A 20,006-nucleotide genomic window follows, 5' to 3' on the forward strand; every position below is an offset into this window, starting at 1 on the left:
AGGTCGCTCTTTTACCCAGAACATAACACTCCCCGCTTGTTATAATGTATTATAACACTATTCCCTTTTTACAAGTAGAACAACTTCTGAGACTGGTCTAGAATACACCCGCTGAGTACCCTGTCTGCCCACCCTCACGTCCACTTTGCGAACTTTAGAGTCTTTGCTGGGAATGGCATTCACCACCACTCCAACAGGCCATTCATTCCGCTTGACCTGAGCATCTTTGAGCAGCACAACATCTCCTTCGCTCAGGTTTGGCTTGTCCATGTGCCACTTTCTCCTTGGTTGGAGTAACACCAGGTATTCTTGACGCCAGCGTTTCCAGAATGAGTCGGCCAACGCCTGTACTTGCTTCCACTGTTTGCTGTATAGGTCTTTAAGGTCATACTCTCCCGCTGGTGGCAGTACTGGGTCGACTTTCTGTGTTAGAAGCATGGCAGGTGTGAACACTGTGGGCATGTCTGGATCGGATGACACAGGAACAAGGGGTCTAGCATTCATAATGGCCATGACTTCAGCCATGAGTGTGACCAAAACTTCATGAGACAGGTGGGCAGTGTTTGTCTTTAACAACAGTGCGTCCAGTATTCTACGGGCAATACCGATCATACGCTCCCACACTCCACCCATATGGGAGGAGTGGGGAGGATTAAAGGTCCAGGTGCAGCTTTGATTGTGAAGGTAAGCATTTAGTTCCTGATCATCAGATTTGATCTGAAGTTCCTTGCATGCCCCAATGAAGTTCGTTCCCTGGTCAGAACGAAACAGGCGGACAGGACCACGGACAGCTGTGAATCTCCTTAATGAATTAACAAAGCTTGAGGAGGACAGAGACTCGAGCACTTCGATATGCACAGCTCTTGTTACCATGCAAGTAAAGATGACTGCCCAGCGTTTGTTCTCTGCAATGCCGCCGCGAGTTCGTCTTGAGCTTACGGTCCATGGGCCGAACACATCGACACCTACATTAGTGAACGGAGGACCTGGGTCGAGTCGTTCAGAAGGTAGGCTTGACATTTGTTGTTCTTCCAATCTTCCTCTCAGCTTATTACAGGTCACACATCTATGTATGATGCTTGACACCAGTCTCTTGCCTCCAATCAGCCACAATCCAGCAGAGCGAACAGCACCCTCTGTCAGATGTCTTCCCTGATGAGCGACCTTTGCATGGTAATGCCTCACCAATAAGGTAGCTACGTGGTGTTTTCTGGGGACAATGATTGGATGTTTCTCTTCCCAGGGTATTTCAGCCAAAGGAATGCGTCCTCCAACTCTCAGCAGGCCATCCTTATCCACAATTGGATTCAGTTTCCTCAGAGGGCTCGACTTTGAAACGACTTCACCTCTGGAAAGGCATTTCATCTCTTCAGCAAATGTATCGTGTTGAGCGTTTCTGATAACTATTAGTCTTGCTTGTGTCAGCTCATCCGTATTGCTGATTGAGCCCTTTGCACAAGACCTGACCTTGTGTATGAGCTTGGTAACGGCTCGAATAAGTGACTTCCAGCTGGAGAAGCGTTCAAATCGTTTTGATCCCAGCTCTCCTTTGACGGTCTTGGTTATGAAAGTTTGGATCTGTGAGCGTACATCTGCGTCTGCTTCAGGGTCAATGAGCTCAAACTTCTCTGGCGGTGAGGTGTCTTTGGCTAAGAAGGCTGGACCTTTGAACCAGTTGGTGTCTTTTAACATGGCTGCTGGCACTGAGCGAGTCCCATGGTCTGCAGGGTTGTGTTCTGTGCTGACAAAGTGCCATTGTTCCGGGCTTGAAGACTTTCTGATGCGTGTGACTCTGTTGGCGACATATACATAGAATCTTCTACTTGTGTTGTTGATGTATCCCAATACAATCCGACTGTCTGTGTAGAATGTGACTTTGTGGATGTCTACATCGAGCTCTTCTTTAATTAAGTCTGCCAATTCAACAGCCAAGACAGCAGCACAAAGCTCGAGCCTTGGAACAGTGTGCGGGGGATGAGGAGACAGCTTTGCCTTGCCCATGAGGAAACCAATGTGAGTGTGTCCATTTTTATCTGTTGCTTTGAGATAAGCCACTGCTGATATGGCCATAGTGGAGGCGTCGGAGAAGATGCAGAGTTCTCTGTGTTTTGTGGAGCACAAGGAAACTGGCACATATGGTCGGTCAATTTGAAGCTGCTCAAGCTCGCAGAGTGAGTCCGTCCACATTCTCCACTGTTCCTCTTTCGGCGCTGGCAGAGGAGCGTCCCATTCAGCTGAATCGGCAGACAGCTCCCTGACTAAGACCTTTCCTTTGATTGTGACAGGTGCTACAAGCCCCAGGGGGTCGTAAAGTCCATTGACTGTAGACAGGATTCCCCTTCTAGTAAATGGCTTCTTCTCTCTAGATACACGGAACGTGAACGTGTCTGACTGCAAGTTCCAGGTGAGTCCCAAACTCCGCTGCAGTGGCAAGGGGTCAACAGTTAGCTCTAGATCCACCAAGTCTTTGGCCCGCTCCTCAGGGGGAAAGGCATCCATCACAGTACGACTGTTAGAGGCTATTTTGTGTAGCTTGATGCTTGACTCTGCTAATATCTCTTTTGTGTTTTTCAGTACAGCGATGGCCTTTTCGTCGGTGGGGAATGAGGAAAGTCCATCATCAACATAGAAATTTCTCATGACGAACTGTGTAGCTTCACTGTCCTGTTCCTTTGCTCCATGCAAGGCTGCTCTTCTCAGGCCGTAGATGGCTACTGCAGGGGAAGGAGAGTTGCCAAAAACGTGCACTTTCATGCGATACTCAGTGATGTGTTTGTTTGGGTCGTTGTCTTTGAACCACAAAAATCTTAGAAAATCACGATGGTCTTCCTGGACAATGAAGCAGTAGAACATCTGCTGGATATCTGCAGTTACCGCTACAGGCTCTCTGCGGAAACGCATGAGGACCCCCAGTAGGGTGTTGTTCATGTCAGGCCCACTGAGAAGAACGTCATTAAGGGAGGTGCCTTCGTGTTTCGCACTGGAATCAAACACTACACGTATTTGGTCTTTTTTCTGTGGGTGATAAACACCGAATATTGGTAGGTACCAGCATTCTTGTTGTGGCCTCAGTGCTGGGGCAAGCTCTGCTTGATCAGCATCAAACATTGCTTGCATGAAGTTGAAGAAGTGTTCTTTCATGCCATGTTTCTTCTCCAGCATGCGACGGAGGGAGGCGAGGCGATTGACAGCATGTTGTCTGTTGTTGGGCAGACATGGCCTGTTTGGCTTAAATGGCAGCGGTGCTACCCAGCAGTTTGCTTCGTCTATGTAGACTTCCTTATCCATGAGGTCAAGGAACAACTCATCTTCGATGGACAGGCCAAGCTGATCGTCGCGCTGTGTTCTTTGAAACACGTCTCTGCCCAGGCTATCTGCTTCATTGGCTGCTTGAGACACACATGGAAAGGTGTGGGCTGGTACAGCGCTGTCAATCTTCTCTCGGACCATTAAGTTGCTGACGCATGGGTTAAGGATGGAGTGGCGTCCGCTTATCAGCACACTGGTTCTGAAGACGCTGGCAGTAGTGGTTTTATGTGCTCTTCCCAGACACACATCTCCGATTATCACCCATCCAAGGTCGAGTCGCTGAGCAAACGGTGCATTGTGTGGCCCATTACATTGTTCACGCACTTTGTGCAGCCGTATTATATCTCGCCCAAGTAGGAGGAGGATGGACGCGTTGGGATCCAGGGCTGGGATTTTGTCTGCCAAGTGTTTGAGGTGAGGATGATGTCTAGCTACCTCTGGTGAAGGTATTTCGGACCTGTCGTCTGGCAGCATGTCACACTCAATCAGAGTAGGCAAGGGAATGTGGATGTTACCGTCTACTGACTCCACTATGAAGTTGTTGGCGCGTCGCCCTGCTGTATCCACCACTCCTGAGCATGTCTTCAGAGTGTACCTCGACCCTGTGCCTTGAATTCCAAAATGTTCAAAGAATTCTGTTCTTCCAAGGGACTTGTTGCTCTGCTCGTCAAGAACAATGTAGGTCTTCATGGCTTTGTCTCTTTGGCCAGCAGGATACACTAAGGCGAGACAGATTTTGGAACAGGATTTTGACGTGTTCACACTCCCACAGATTTCTGTGCATTTGGACGTCACAGACGGAATGGCCTCCAGCGGCTGCCGCTCCCCGCTGTGATCTATGGTACTCACATGTACATCAGTTTTCCATGGGGCGGGCCCTGGATGTAGCGCTGACAGGTGTTTGTCACTATTGCACTCCTGGCACAGCAGAGGCCTGTTACAGTCCTTAGCGACATGAGTGGATGAAGCACAGCACTTGAAACAGATGCGTTTTTCTTTCAGATACGCTTTCCTTTCCTCAAAAGTTTTGTTTCTGAAGCCACGACATTTTCTCAATGGATGAGGCTTGTTATGTAGTGGGCACTGTTTGTCGGGATCCTCTTGTTTCCTGACTACTGTTGTATTATCGCTGTCGCTGCCACTTGTTGAGATTTCAGTCCTCCTCACAGCAACTGATGTTCTCAAGTGATGACTGGCTGGCTGATAAACACTCTTTTCTGTCCTTGTTGCACACCATGCTCCTGTAATGCTGGCAAAGCTAGGGTCGTTGCGTGTTCTTGCCTGTTCACAAACAAAGTTGACGAAGATTCCAAAGGGAGGATATGGCACCCTGTGTTGGTCTTTGTAGTGTGATCCTACAGTAATCCACCTCTCTTGTAGGTTGAAAGGGAGTTTCTGGACTATTGGGCTTACTCCACGGGAGGTGTTGAGATATGAGAGACCAGGTAAGTATCCATCTGCTCTGGCTGCTTCAAGTTCCATGAGAATGTCTCCCAGTTCTCTTAACTTGTGGTTTTCTTTGCCTGAGATCTTAGGAAATTCCTCAACTTTTCTCAGAAGAGCATTTTCAATCACCTCAGGTGAGCCATAAACATCCTCCAGTCTTTGCCATAACATCCTGAGGCCTGTGGGTGCATTGTGAATGTGTACCGCTCTGATCCTTTTAGCTTGCTCAGATGACGAGGGCCCGAGCCATTTGCACAGCAAATCAAGTTCCTCTCTAGCGGAGAGTTTCAGGTCATCAGTAGAGCTGATAAAAGACGCCTTCCAGGCCCAGTAGTTCTCCGGCTTGTCGTCGAATTTCAGTAGGCCTGAGCTCACCAGCTCTCGTCGCATCAGGTACTTCCCTAGGTCTGTTGCAGCCACTGCACTTGGTGGGCTTGTGTTGTATATGGGGGGTGGTGACTGTGTGTAGTAAGATTGGGGAGGCTTGAAATCGTCAATGGTTTGTTTCACATTGTGGGAGAGCTCACCATAGCTGTATGATTTTCTCTGTGCAGTGCTGGATATCTGATTTGGGGTCCAGATTGGCTCTCCTTTGTACGAGTGGTGTTGAGTTTGTTCAAGAAACTTGTGTTCACTGATTTCACTTGGTGACGTGTTGACCTGTTTGTCACATCTGTTCGCTTCACTGCTGTCCATGAAAAGCTGGCACACTGGTGAGGTTGTTTGTGGTCTTGCATCTGGTTGTGAAACTGTAACTAAATTTACTGTATTGGCTGCTTTTGCACTCTGATAAAACTGGTGATCTGGATGTATAATAGGAATCTCCATTGCAGCATTTCCACAATGAATTTCGACTGGAGTTAGAGGCATTGAGTTTTTTTTAATTTGCTGAAGTGGATTTAACAGTTCATATTCCTCCTCAGCAGCTGCTTCAAGGCTTTCAGCTTCGGCGTTAGCAGCAGCCGCCGCTCTTGCTAATTTCAGTTCATGCAAACTGGCGTTTAGAATGGCTTGTTGTTTTATTAGCTCTGCCTCTTTTCTAGCAAATGCAAGCTCAGCACGTGCAGCTTCTGCTTTAGCCCGTGCTTTCAATGCCATAGAATTAGCCACAGATTGTCTGCTGGTTCTTGAGCAGTTAGATATTTGTGATCTGGTTTCTAATCCATCCAAATCCTCTTCTTCTATTCTGTGTGCCATGATGGTTGTTTTAGGTGATTTTCTACTTACAGATCGACAAGTGCTGACCGTTAGAAGAGTTGCCTTTTTACTGTTCTGCCCCCGCTTCTGTGTGTGTATGGCGTGGCCTAGCCGGTTACATCAGCTCGGCAGAAAGTTAACAGTTTCCCCAAGACAAAGAATGAAGCTTGTTTATCCTTTCCAAACTTTACTCAGGAAGCACTGTAAAACTGCAAAGAATAATACATTTCAGTATTCCATTCAAATACAGAAGTTGTTTATGAATAATATTGAAATTGTATCTGTTAAACAATATAAAAATAAATGCGCTAGCTTAATGCTAACTTTTAAGGAAATTTACATTACGAGGCTAACGTTTAGCATATGCGATCAAAATACACATTTAGAACGAACTCAACTTCATTAACAAAGGATCTCATTACTATCATTCCTAGTGCTAGATGATGAGATAACTATATGACTTCGTACTTACAGGCAAACGTGTTTTCTGGCCAAATTAAATCAAGAGAGAAAAATATGAGACCGCTTAAATTCACCGTGACATTGAACTGACGCGAGACTACTAATAAAATGTAAACACATGCTAGGTTAGGAATCACCACAAGAGGTCGCTCTTTTACCCAGAACATAACATACAGAGATAATTAATGTAGAAACAGGACGGGTGTGGTGAACTAATTAACTACCTAAGAGACTAACTGGAAAACAAATGACAGTGAACATGGGCAAACCAAAACTGAACTAAGCACTGAAGGACTGAAGCAAAACACTGACACTAAACAAAACAGAAATATAACCCTGAAACTAGCTCCCCCTGCTGGAATGCACGTCCTCGCACAGTAAATAGTCCATCTGAGGAGGGAGGAAGAGGGCTCTGGTGGAGGACATAGAGCTGGAGAGAGACGTAACCCAGCAAGAAGAATCTCCTCGAAAAAGTCATGGGGACAACGGATGGAAATGGAGCCGATGGAAAGGGAGCCCAGAGTGCATACAGAGAGCAGATAGACCAGAACAGCACACAGGCTTCGGAGGCCACGAAGGAGCCGTAGCGACAACCCCCCCCAAGGTGGAACCAGGGTTCCGTGGGTTGAGGTGGAGCCAGAGCAACTGAGGGCCGAGGTGGTGCCAGAGGGAGGGTGTAGCCAGATGGAGCTGTAGGGGTGGGTGGAGAGAGGGAGCGCAGTGGACGGCTCGCAAGTCTGTGGTGCAGGCGAGGCGATGTCGACCGAAGTGGAACTGCAGGAGTCGAGGGAGGGAGAAGCCAAGGCGGAGGAGTCTGGGCGACAGGCAGAAGTGGAGTGACGAGATCAGCAGCTTAAGGCAGAGCCAGGGGACACCTTCTTCCAGGAGGAGCTGGATGCAGAAAGGCACAAGGTGGATCCACACCACAGAGGAAAGGTATAGGAGTAGGAGGAGCCGAGGGACTGATGGGAGACAGCAGATGAACTGGCTGAAGTTTGAAGAGGAGGTGGGAGAAGGAGGATAGGAGGGATCATAGGAGATGCAGGAGACTTGAAGCTGGGCAAGCAAAGACGCAGTTCACCAGCACTCACAAAAAAAAAAAAAAAAAAAAAATCCCCAGAGTACCAACACCAGGCAAGCCTTTATGCGCTCGTTGATGCTGGTGTAGCGGAATGCGCACAGTGAACAATCGGGATAGTCAGTAAGGCTCACCAGATGGAGTCATCTATGAGTGTGTTCCTCGAGTCGTTGCTGCTCCTGCTCGAGGCAAAGCAGCTGGACTGCCGGTAAGTCCATTGTCTCTTGTATCGGTTCCGTTGGTCACAGCTTGGCTACAGTAATAATTGACCTACAAATAATTGTTCGGAAGGGAACTAACTTTAAAATAATAATCAAACTCAGACTAGCACAGGAGAATACACAACCAACAAACGAGTTCACGGAACAAAGACCAGAATGAACGGAGGGCTTATATACATACAGAGATAACTGTAGAAACAGGACAGTTGCGGTGAACTAATTTACTACCTAGAGAACAAATGACAGCAAACATGGGCAAACTGAAACTGAACAAAGAGATCATAGCCATGCTCAATGTTCACCTGACAAATTAAGCAAAATATGTTGGCTAAAGGATAACAACACACACACACACATCAGCATTTCTGTATAACATTTCGACAATAATATTCAATGTACTTTAGAAAAAAGCCATCATACTGACCAAGAAAAATAAAGAATATTGTAATCAGTTAAAATAAACTGGTGCGTCATTATTATTTCTGCAAGCAGAGACTGTCTGAACCGCTTGTGTCCATCAACAGCATTCGATTCATTTGCAGAGTCGTACAATGTCAGGAAAGTACTTGGCATGCATTCCTCATAATCCATGAGTGGATTAATGGAGATGTAAGTAGTCCTTCTACAGAACCAATTATATAAACAACATGATGGTATTAGCACATACTGTAAAAGGGCCATTAAATTGAAGAGACCAAGCAAAAGATATTCACCCAAACAAAGTACTCAAAAGTTCTGATAAATCAATAGAGTTCATTCAGATATGAAGTAAAGACTACTGTAGGTTATAAAAAAATTCAGTTCAATTCTATAACTTTTTTATTTTTTTTACATGTTATCCAGACGTAGTTGATGTCTGGAAATGTTAAAGGCTTCAGTCTTAAATATTAATTATGTACATTAATTTAATGTCACACCTGTTGGTTGATTCAGAACGATCAGGCTTGAAGATAAATTAAGTAGTGTTCAATTGAAATAAAGAAACAAACAGAGAGAACATTCAAGTAGCAATGTTAACACAAGACAAAAAAACAGAAGATAACTGAGGGTATAAATAAACTGTGTTAAGGAGGGACAGGTGAGACTCTAATCATATAAATAATTTGATAATGAAACAATGAATGACTATGGCAACACAGGAAGCAGGAACTAAACACACTGAACACAGGTAAAATAAGACAAAAGAATATCAAAATAAACGTCCATGGACCCAGACACAGAGAATTTGTGACATTAAAATGATATTTATCTGTTTATTTATTTTAATTGTCTGTGTCTTGCAAAATATTATGTTACCTCTTGCACAGTTCACAACACTGTCAGAGTGAAATATCCAGTAAGTGGCACAAAAAGCATGTTCAGTTTAATCTGAAACAGATGAACGTGAATCTGACAACATTTTATAACATGCGTATCGTGGCAGTTCGGAAATGAAATGTCCAGTGACTGGCACTAAACGGTTAATGATCTATCGTGTTTGAAAATAACCCTAAACATAGGGAGATAAAAACACATTTGCTAAAGCATCCATGCCATTTTAGCTTGCTATTATTAATCTTTGTGCACTTTTATCATGACGTGCTTCACAGGACTCGAGCTGAGATGAACTGAGCAAGTCTGCTATATGAAAAGCCACACATGTGATGCAAACATGTACATTTATTAGTCTACAAATGATGAACAAAGTTAAAAGTGTTTTGAGCACATAACATAAAAAAGTCTATATTAATAGATAATCTGCCCTGTTATCATAATTTTGAGTGAAAATCACATCGTGATTTAACTAATTCCTCTTAAATAGTTCAAGAGCTGGATTTTATTTTATTCAGTACGAAGGTTCAGGGTTCTGATCCAGAGTAATGTTTCATCTATTGTAATATAGTTAAACTGCAGCTGTACATCTGTGAATGTATATCAGGAGTGATGATAAAATTCACTTACAATACATAATTTACTGTTATATTAACTCATTATTATAACAAGTACAAAACATGCAAATACATAACTTTAAAATAAAGTGTTACCCAAATTATCGATCATTTCTTTTCCAGCTAAATGCATTTTGTCTTCAGGATATTTCTATATTTTTACTAACAAAAGATGTGATGACCCGCACTCCCACAGTTCTGTAATTCAGCACCTGGACAGACGGCTGGTGATTTTGATTCATAGACATCCCATCAGCACAGTTGCTCTTCCCAAATGCTCCTACACACTGGAAAACTCTTCACAAACACTTGATGTGTTGAATGGATCCAAAGCAGCTGTGTTGGGGGAGGCAGAGCACAAGAAAGTGAAGCGAGTGGGAGAGAGAAACGGGAAGAGGAAATGAGAAGGACTGTGAGAAATCAGGCAATTGCTTAATAAATCCAGACGTATAACTGAACAATGAAGAAGTTACAAATCTTAATGTGAAACTGTTAGTCAAAGCCACAACTAAGCAGTGTTTGTGTTCCTCCTGATTCAGACCAAAAACAGACTGCTCTGTTTACCCACGAATCACAATAATAATTGTTTGGCTGTTTATTTGCAGGGAGCGCAGAACCATTCACATTTTTCTTCATCGAGTTGTTGAATAGCTGCAAAGTCTCCGTTTTTTTTTGGAGGGCGCTCTTCACCACGGGAGGAGACGCATGAGGAGGGCGTGATGATGTGAGGAATGTCACATGACCAAACAGGAGCCAATGAGATGAAGGGAATTCAGGTTCACTACAAAGTTTAGTGGGTCAAGCCCAGCTGTGGACAGATACAGCCAATGAGATGCAGAAAGAAGGCTGTGCCGCGCGGCTCCAGACAGACGAAATGTGATCGTCTCGTGTGACACAAGCTGCACGAAAGAGACGGATAGAAAGAAAGAACCAACAGCGGAATCAGTATGAATGGATGAGTGCTGGAAATATGGTACAATACGACACCTGACACTCTTTCAACTTGATGAACATTGGATTGTTTTTCATACATGTATTGGCTAGTTCAGAATATAGTCAACACAAACATTCATATGACATGTTGGACAGATGATTCTGTCTGAAATGACTTGCAACTTGTTTTATCAGTATGTGAAGTCTCTAGGAATCAAACCCACAATCTTCAAGCTGCGAACACAATGCATTTACCAGTTGAGCTACAGGAACAGCAAATATTTGAATAACTGTAACAACGGACCCATAGCCAGAGGTTGAACCAACTCCAGGGTAAGGCTAAGGAGACACACTTCCCCTTTAAAAACACATTTAAATAGATTTCCATGAAATAGTTTCAAGTTACGTGTTGTAATGACTGGACCGATCAAACACGCATTGTAACACTTAATCTTCACAACCCAAGCAGACTCTGTGATGTCTGGTTGCCCCACTGTGAGTTATCACCCTTTTTCTCCACTCATACACTTCAAAGACTCTTGGTGATGAGAGAGAACAGTTCTCAATGAGAGAACATGCAGGCTGCAAGAAACGGACATGCAGTCCCATAAAAATGGAATTATCTCCACTAATTCATTGGCAAATCTGTCTAATGAATGGACATGCATTTCCTCAGTACATTTTATGTATTATTATATTGTCTTTTTATATTGTATATAATGCATGCCTGATGATAGAACTATTAGTTAATGTAGCCCCATCTGTTAATGACTCACACTTTAGTGGACATCACCTTCTCATAGAATGCAGTGTGTGTTTGTTATATTTATCAGAGTATAAATTACTGATAGCTTACTCCAATCATGCAAATGAGTCAGCTGTTCAAACAAAGGAACTTTCCCATTTGACAATTGCACCTTTCTAATTGGTCAAGCCAAAACTCAAAGCTGTGACCTCTGTGGAACTTTAAAAGCCAACACAAAGTTTCCTCCGCGCGCTCGCTGGCTTATGCTCCCGACTGCTGTTCACGTGAGACCTCATCCGGTTCCACACACATCGAGCCATGTGTACCTTCCTCGACCATAACAGAGTCAACTAACTCCTCAATTAACCATCGCTTCTTCATTCAATGCGGAAGAAATCGATTGCAACTTCAGCTCCATCGGACCAAACTATCAAGACTTTCTCTTCTCGACTGTATATCCTAACTCTCTTCAACAGCTAAGTATCGTACAATATACTAAATCGCTGTTTGGCTAAAGTTGTGAACCCCTTTGTTAACAAAGGAGCTTTGTAGTAAGGAACTGATGGTTCTTTCAGGAGGTTATATTACTTTTTACATGGCTTCATTCCTCTGTTCTGTTCTGTTTTTTTTCAGTCACTTTCACTTTCCATTCTACCCATGTATCCCTGATTGTGTGTAAGTGTTTTTCGATTAGTTATGTGTTCGTGATTTAGTTAAATAAAACTTTTCTGTACATTCGTGCAAATTTATACTGATCTGCTAATAAATCAATGTCAATTTTACGATTATGATCACATCAACATGCTAAGAAAGAGTTCTTTTTATGTGGCCACGGAAAAAAATCGTTTCTGAAGAGTTGATAGACGACCAATACTGAGTGTTCGCTGGACGAACAGATTAATTGATGGAAATAATAATTCAGATAAATTAAGTCAATTCGATTAACTGATCCAAATATTTATAACTAATTTTAACGAGTTATGATTAATTATTCATATTTCCCTTTTGAGCTAATTTGCTACAGTGTCGCCGAGCAACAACCTAACCTACACATCCCAGCATAAATGCTCCAGATAAATTGTTATTAAAGCGGCTATGTTCACAAACCACTGTTCATTTTAACAAAACGCTAGCATACTGTATGCAATATTTGGCATGGCAGCCAACACAAATAATAACCATTACCATACCTAATGCAGCAAATCCTGCGTTTAACCCTGGAATTCCAAAATTCTGAAATTAGTGAGGGTGCTCTAAAGTCTAGCCTTAATGCACATCTATTTTGACATTTCATAGTTTTGTCTCGTCAATTGCTATATGGTTATCACTATCATCTCAATTTCGCATTTATGTGGATGGGCCTATGAATGGCAGCATGTACGTGGCCACTGGTCAAGCATGAAAAACAAAAGTTTTATTGAATACATATATATATATATATTGTATATGTATATTTATATATATATATATATATATTGCCTCGAAAGCGCACAAATAACGTTCCCTTTCTAATAACTAAAAAGTTGTCACATCTAATTTCATGGCAATCTCACAAAGTTACATTATAATTAATGAAGCTGTCAACACTGCACAATGAATCTGTTATTTAAATTATGTCTGCACTTTGTTTGTTATAGTGAGAAGATCTGCAAGCATTAGGAGCTCAGCACTGGACAAAACCTCTGGCGTTTTGAGCAGTGTGTGGATACTAACTTAAACACCTCTGATTGGCCATTGCGTTCAAGACATCAACAGACATGTTTCTGATTGGCTACATTGCTCAACGTTGCAAAAAATGTTGTGAATAGAAACCTTTGACGCTCTTCGAGCAAAAACACAGATGTGCACTATATAATTTACCAACTCTGTTTTGTCAATAATATGTTATTACAGAGAAAAATGATCATAGACAGCTTTTCCATCTAAAAGCAATCCGAAGCAGCAACAGGCAAAACTTTAAGTGAAAAAATTCAAAATGTCCATGGCCAGGGGAAGGCTATGCCTTGCCCAGCTTTACATATGAATTGACCCATGACTCCTTTAGCAGCTCACACAGCATGGTTAACAATTTTTCTGTAATGTAATACCAAGGTATATAAAATGTACATTAATTTATAAAATGTAACACGTATAAACACATATAAAATGTGTTATAAAATGTACATTAATTTTTTTTAAATATATATTTATAATATTAAAAATTGCTATGTACAATGACTGTGAAAACTCATCATAACAGTCTGTGAAAAGGGACCATAACATGCTGAATTATTTTATTACAATCAATCAATAAAATATAAGCCTTTATGACTGACAATCAGAACTATTGTAACTGAAATAAATTATATTCTGCACATAGTTCCTGTGGTTCTTGTTCCCATCAGATAATGAATGCCATCACCCAAAACCCTGCCTACCAATATGAATATCTTCTATTCTCATCACTAGACATGCAGAACCTCAACTTAATGGAAAATGGCTTGTATGAGATAGCTTTATGTATTTTCTGCATAGAAAACATGTATGATATCGAATAAAAACATACAAGAACCACACCTCAGACATCACACCAACCAGCAGACACCTCCCCGCAATGCTTTGTGAAGAAAGTGAATTATTCATGTTTTTTTCTTTATGAAACATCAAGGATTCAGAACTTGAATTTGAGCTAAGTGTAAAAAAAAGAAGTTATACATATAAAAACCTGAATAACAAATGTATCTGTTCATACACTAGTAAAGTTATTTCATTTCTTTCTCAGGCTGAATTTAAATACAGGACTATGTTTTTCAACAACAACAGTGAGTAGCAGTGCAGCAGGTGTCAGAGTTCTGCTGCAGATGTGATGCACACACACGCACACACACACGCACACACACACACACACACACACACACACACACACACACACACACACACACACACACACACACACACACACACACACACACACACACACACACACACACAGCTTCTACAATGAAAACACACCGTTATCAGATGAGGGTCTATTTTATATGTCTTTTTGTTCTGACATTCAAGAAAAAAGAAACAGGTTAGAATCAATTCTGTCTAAGAACAAACCATTTTTCTGTCTAAGAAAAAAAAAAAACTAATTCTGCTAGATTCTGCTAGATTTAAAAGTAGGCTAGGAAATTTACTTTATAAATACTTTTTTTAATACTGGTTGAAACTCTCTTCACATCCTAATAGCAATCAATAATAGAAGTGGTCTAAATAATATCTTCTGTGGAAGTCTCAGAACCAAAAAAAATTCACAAATGTTCAAACATCGAGCTTATGCTTCGTTCACACCATGTCATAACCGTACTTATGAGATGGCCACCCGCGACATTCTACCAAGAGCAGTTCAGGTCCTCAGACTCAGTATTATTTTTATTTTTTTTCAACACTATCAATGCCGAAATTAAACAGCAGTAGTCAGGTGGTACAACTTAAGCTCTGCAAGTTGTTTACATTCATTATTATTGTAATTTTATGTGCTTTGAGACATTAGGGTAATTTAATCCTGTCTCTCATCTCGGGGTTTTGCAGACTTTGCTGTGCATTCGATTTTTTTGGAGGAGGAGGCATGTCTTTGGAAAGCGCTCTGAAGGAAGGGTGGGATCGTATGCTTTCAAAGCTAGCTAGCTAGCTATTGCTAGCCTCTTTGAAATATCCTAACCTGCCTTTAAACCAATTTAGTCTAATTATGGATACAATACAGAGAAACCAAATGTAAAGATACTGATTTTTACAATCTCTAAATTCTCGATACTTTTTAAAAACCATTCAGTTTTCTTTTGTAAAATGTCTTTACAAAACAAGAATGACATCTTTCTACTGTTAGAATTTATTGCAGTATATGTGTCACAATCCTCCCGACCAGTAACCTCAGCACGCTTTCCCATAATCCTCTCTGGGCTACCACCTGTGCACACTCAACAATCACCACACCTTTCTGCCGTGAGCCTAGTCAGTTCCTCCATATAGGCCAATACCAAACAATTAAATTCAATTCAATTCAAGTTTATTTGTATAGCGCTTTTCACAATACATATTGTTTCAAAGCAGCTTTACAGAAAATGCATTTCAAAAATATACATACAAAAATACAGTTAGTTAATCATAAAATTTAGGGCATTAAATTTAGGGCACAAACACACATGTTTGTCTGGTCTTGTCATTCAACCCTTAAACACTTACTTGACGACCAACCTGTGCGCTTCTGTCGAAAACTGTCCAGTCTTCTGTCTTCAGTGATCATCTCGTCTTAAAGCCAGCCAGCCTTCCAGCCACCTGTTATCTCTGCCTGTATACAGATAGGAACAGTCATTGCCCTGCCATTATCATCTCAACAATCTACCTTCCAGCTACTCTCCTGTTTATATCCTGTGTGTGTCTCAAACTCTGTATGGATTTTACCTTTGTCTGCATTCTTCTGTTCCATGACAATATGTTATGGTTCATGTTTACATTAAAATACAAATGATTTCTCAGTTTCCCCTTTTGTATAGATGGTAATGAAATTGAAAGAATAACCCCTGCGTAGGTGTTCAGTTATAATTGTTTTGATAGTATTTATTTATTTTTTTTTAGATTCAGAATATTTCAATATGGTATTACTGTAGAAATGTAGTAAGTTGCTGTCTTATTCAGTCTTGTAATATGTTAGGTGTTGAACTTACTCTTTTCAAAACTTAAGTAAACGTGCAAATAGGAATGTAGGTTCACCGAGTTTTGCTGGTGTTTGTGTCTGTGTTAGAAAAGAACTCATGTTATTTGAAAGCTGTCGTCATTGATTGAATGCATTTTGTGCCAAAGCAATGATAAATGATCCACAGTTTAGCCCAAATAGACTGACGCTGCGCTCACTGTGTGAAGAGTTTTGACAATCATGAGTGAAAAAAAAATCTTATTTGAGTATGTTATAAGAAAATACAATCTCAGTCTTTCTACTTCAAAAATGTCATGTTTAATTCAGCGGGCAATTTATTTTTATTTGTGAATTTTACTTGCAATTTCTGAGTAATTATAAAGGTTTCCTTGTAAATCAGTGTATGGTTACCCTAATAGCACTACGCCACATATGGCATCCATCAAGGGTTATTTGAACTGTTGTGTATATATGCTTTTCAGTAATGGAAATAAAATTTAATATCTGACCTATTATTCACAACATCCACCCCTAAAATTATCACGCACAGATATCCATAAACCTCATAACCCCTGGTCCAAAAAACATCCAGCACTCCATTTTTGACACAAATCTTTCTGTTTGGTTGCATCTTTCAGATGGGAATGATCTCTGGAGATTGTTATGAGGAAAGACATGTTTGGTACTTGTGGCCACATTAGCCTACGGTTCATGAGAATGCAGCACCAGAGGCCATGCAGCATGCTGGAGAGAAACACACCTCACAGACCTGCAAATGTCAAAGTGGCTTCCTGCTGAGCGGCCGATCAATGCTAACCTGTGACCCTGCCACCATGCCGCAGTATTTATGCTCGGTTCTTCAGAGGTCAGACGTCGCACAATTAGCACGAAGATGAGAAGCAGAGAAGGAACGAGAGTGGACGGAACAGGAAGAAACCGAGTACGATGCTTGGATAAATGAGGCAAACACACATGCTTTATAAACTCGTTTTAAACGGTTTTAACAGTAGCTGTAATACAATAGTGTCCTTCCAAATACAGCACTTAAAGCATTTTGTAAAGACATTTTATGCTCAAAGACCAGTCCAGGAAGGATAATGCAGTTAGTCCTGGTTGAGTTGGTGTGCAAGCAAAGCCGCTGTTCACCAGCTTATACATTTACAGTACATGTATTTATTTAGCAGACGCTTTTATTTTTTTAACAAAAACACTAACACAGTAATTTATCATAATGGAACAAACAATATTAGCAGTGCTGCAACAGCACATTTTGTGGTTTACACATCTAGAGAAGTGAAATTGCAGAACAGAAGTTTACATGTCGGTGTATATGGTCTGTAAAGGTCCTGGTGGTGGAAACCATTGAAAGCTTTGCCTTGGACCAGCATCCACAGGACAACATGAAGTCAATTAACGTCATGGCTTCATTTATTTCAAACAATTGCCACTGCATCTCTAGGACAGATATAAATGGATTGTTAAAAATTAAGATTATTGCCAAAGATCTGTATCTCCATGCATCTATCCAAAAGTGTTAAAAACTAGCACTTGATTCACATCCCCTGAAATATATTCTAATTCACACAGAGACAGCGGTGTATGAGTCACAGTGTTTGTGAGCGCTGACCACTACCAGTATGCTATATAATGGCCGTCCATGTGGCTCGTAAAGTCAGTCTGGGCATCTGGGAGACTCTGCAGGACAAAACCCAGCACCCAGTGGCGTCCACCAGGAGCCATGAGCATGAATGCACACATTCTGCACAGATGGATGTGCCGTAGCTTTCTGTGAATTGCATCAGCCAGGGTGGTCTATTTTTACTGTTTATTTGAAAGCTGGTGTTTTTTTCTTATAAACATGCAGGAAGCTTTTAGGCAAGATATATATGAGAAATGAGGGCGTATTGATCCTTGGAGGCTCGTTTTTTTTTGGAGTTCCTGGATGTCAAGACCAAACCGATGAATGTCCTAAGTCATTTATGTCATAAGTTGACTAAACAAAGTAATTTCAACTAAATTGTCCAAGTAATGCTTGTATTTAGACTACATGACAACAGAAAGATAAAGCACAACAAGCTCAGATATGGTCACAAAGCTCAGTGATGCCTAAACAAGACGGGAGTCTTCTTGTTACACTGAGTTTCTCTTCATCGCTCCACCTGTTAAATTCCTATTAGGCCTAATGACACTCAAGCCTTTGAAGCAGCATACAGGATTTGCTTTCCTTTCTGACACCTGTTAAAGAAAGGCAAGCACTTCAAAAGGCAAGTGTAAGTGGCACCTCGCAGGGAGAGACGCGATCGCACTGCCGCTGAACCGTCATGCCATCGTCTTGACGCTACAGAGACGACGATGAGAATGCACAGTGTGTCTGCATATCATTGTCTTGTCATATCAGTGCAAACAATTATTAAAAGGCAATAAATCAGTCGGGAATCTTTCATCACCTGCAGTCAGTAAATATAACATGATAGTTTTTATCGTATTCTTATAGATTCAACAACAGTCTGAAAATATTCGTATTGGTTTAACCCAAATTCCTATTTGAAACTGTTTGTTATGAACATGTTTCACATTTCTTTAAGCTATAAAAAGCCAATTGATAAGTACATTCCAATGGTGTTCTAAAATTAGGAGGCAAAATATTCAGATTTTTGTTTTAATCCATTGTAAATTCATGTTCCAGTTACAAAAAAAAATAGATTTTCCAAGTTAAATAAATACTACTTACACTATCAAAAAAACAATCTGTTTTGCATTTTTAATAGTAAACTTATTTTCAGATCATCAGCCAAAGCTCAGTAAATACTGCAGGTGTCATGATGGTCACAGATACCAAACTGATTGCTCACTAAAATAGACCTTGATCATGTTTTCAAAACATTTCGAGTTTGATTTTGAGAAAAACTATGATACTTTTTAAGTAGTCTTCCTATTAATACCAATATTTATTTATTCAGACTGATTGGTAGATGCGGAATGTGCATGAAAACGAGAGGCGGGATGTATTGCATGAGTAATAGGCCAATCACAATGGAGGCGCTGCCTCCTTTCACATGACTTTTCCTTCAATTCTTCACTTTTTTTATTCTCAATTACCCCCCACCAAACTCACAGCATGATTTAGGGGGTCAGTTAAAACTAAATGAGAGTAGAGGAAGCAAGAGAGATGCTGTAATTATGTGGAATTACTTTCTTCCACCATGGTTTCAAAGCTGCCATTGATAGCTAAACAGATATGCTCAAGCTCCATTATTAATTCATATACTACGGGGTTGATGAATGCTTGAATCTGATTGGTTTACGAACGTTCTAAGGTGGGCAATTATTTTCAATGAAAAGCATGGCTAAAGTAGTTCCAGGCAGGTCTTGACCGCATTACAGTTCCATATCACTTCTCCAAATGATTTCAGTTCCCTTTTGAGGTAACTCGTGCTGTGTTGAAGATGACACTTTGGGGAACGGCTCCAGTATAATAGCATCTGAAACGTGTGGAACTAGCCCAATCTCGATTGGTGTTGCGTCATGATGTTACATGTGACGTCGTACTTGGAAGCTACAAAGGGGAGCCGGCACATAACAGTGTTCACTTTTGCTCTTCAGCAAGCATTCTGTGTTTCTCTTGTCTGTCTTATTTGGTGTTGTTTGTCCTACGGTGCAAAGCATTCATATATATATTTCAAAGAAAGTGAAAAAAAAAAAAATGGCGAGTGAGAGGCAACACAAGCAGTGTGCGTCTCCCTACAGTGTGCGTCTAGGTACATCATGGATGGGGACACACACTCGCTTGTGTTATGTGCCTCGGAACCGGAGCATGCACGTGCAGTGCTTGATGGTGCTGCCTGTGCGAATTGCGAGCTGCTACCGCTCAAAACGCTCCGATTGCAAATGGAGCTGGCTGACGAATTTGAGATGCCTTCGGTCCTTTCTCAGCTCTCAGCAGCCAGCTCTATTGTCTGTGTCGGAAGCCCGCTCTGCTGCTTTTTCTGCCCGGGATGAGAACCTGATGTTGGAACTATCTTGCTCTTAG

General features: G+C 41.4%; 1 long non-coding RNA gene across 1 annotated transcript in view; it reads right to left on the reverse strand.

Moving 5' to 3' along the window:
* The window catches only part of LOC307005066, a 141,892-nt gene that overhangs the window by 26,661 nt on the left and 95,225 nt on the right, over positions 1-20,006 (reverse strand). Inside the window, exon 5 of the long non-coding RNA XR_013799212.1 lies at positions 15,526-15,631. This is a non-coding gene — a long non-coding RNA (uncharacterized lncRNA). The remainder of the gene's footprint in view (positions 1-15,525; positions 15,632-20,006) is intronic.

This window comes from Phoxinus phoxinus (assembly GCF_949152265.1).
Source record: "Phoxinus phoxinus genome assembly, chromosome: 10".
Lineage (NCBI taxonomy): Eukaryota > Metazoa > Chordata > Actinopteri > Cypriniformes > Leuciscidae > Phoxinus > Phoxinus phoxinus.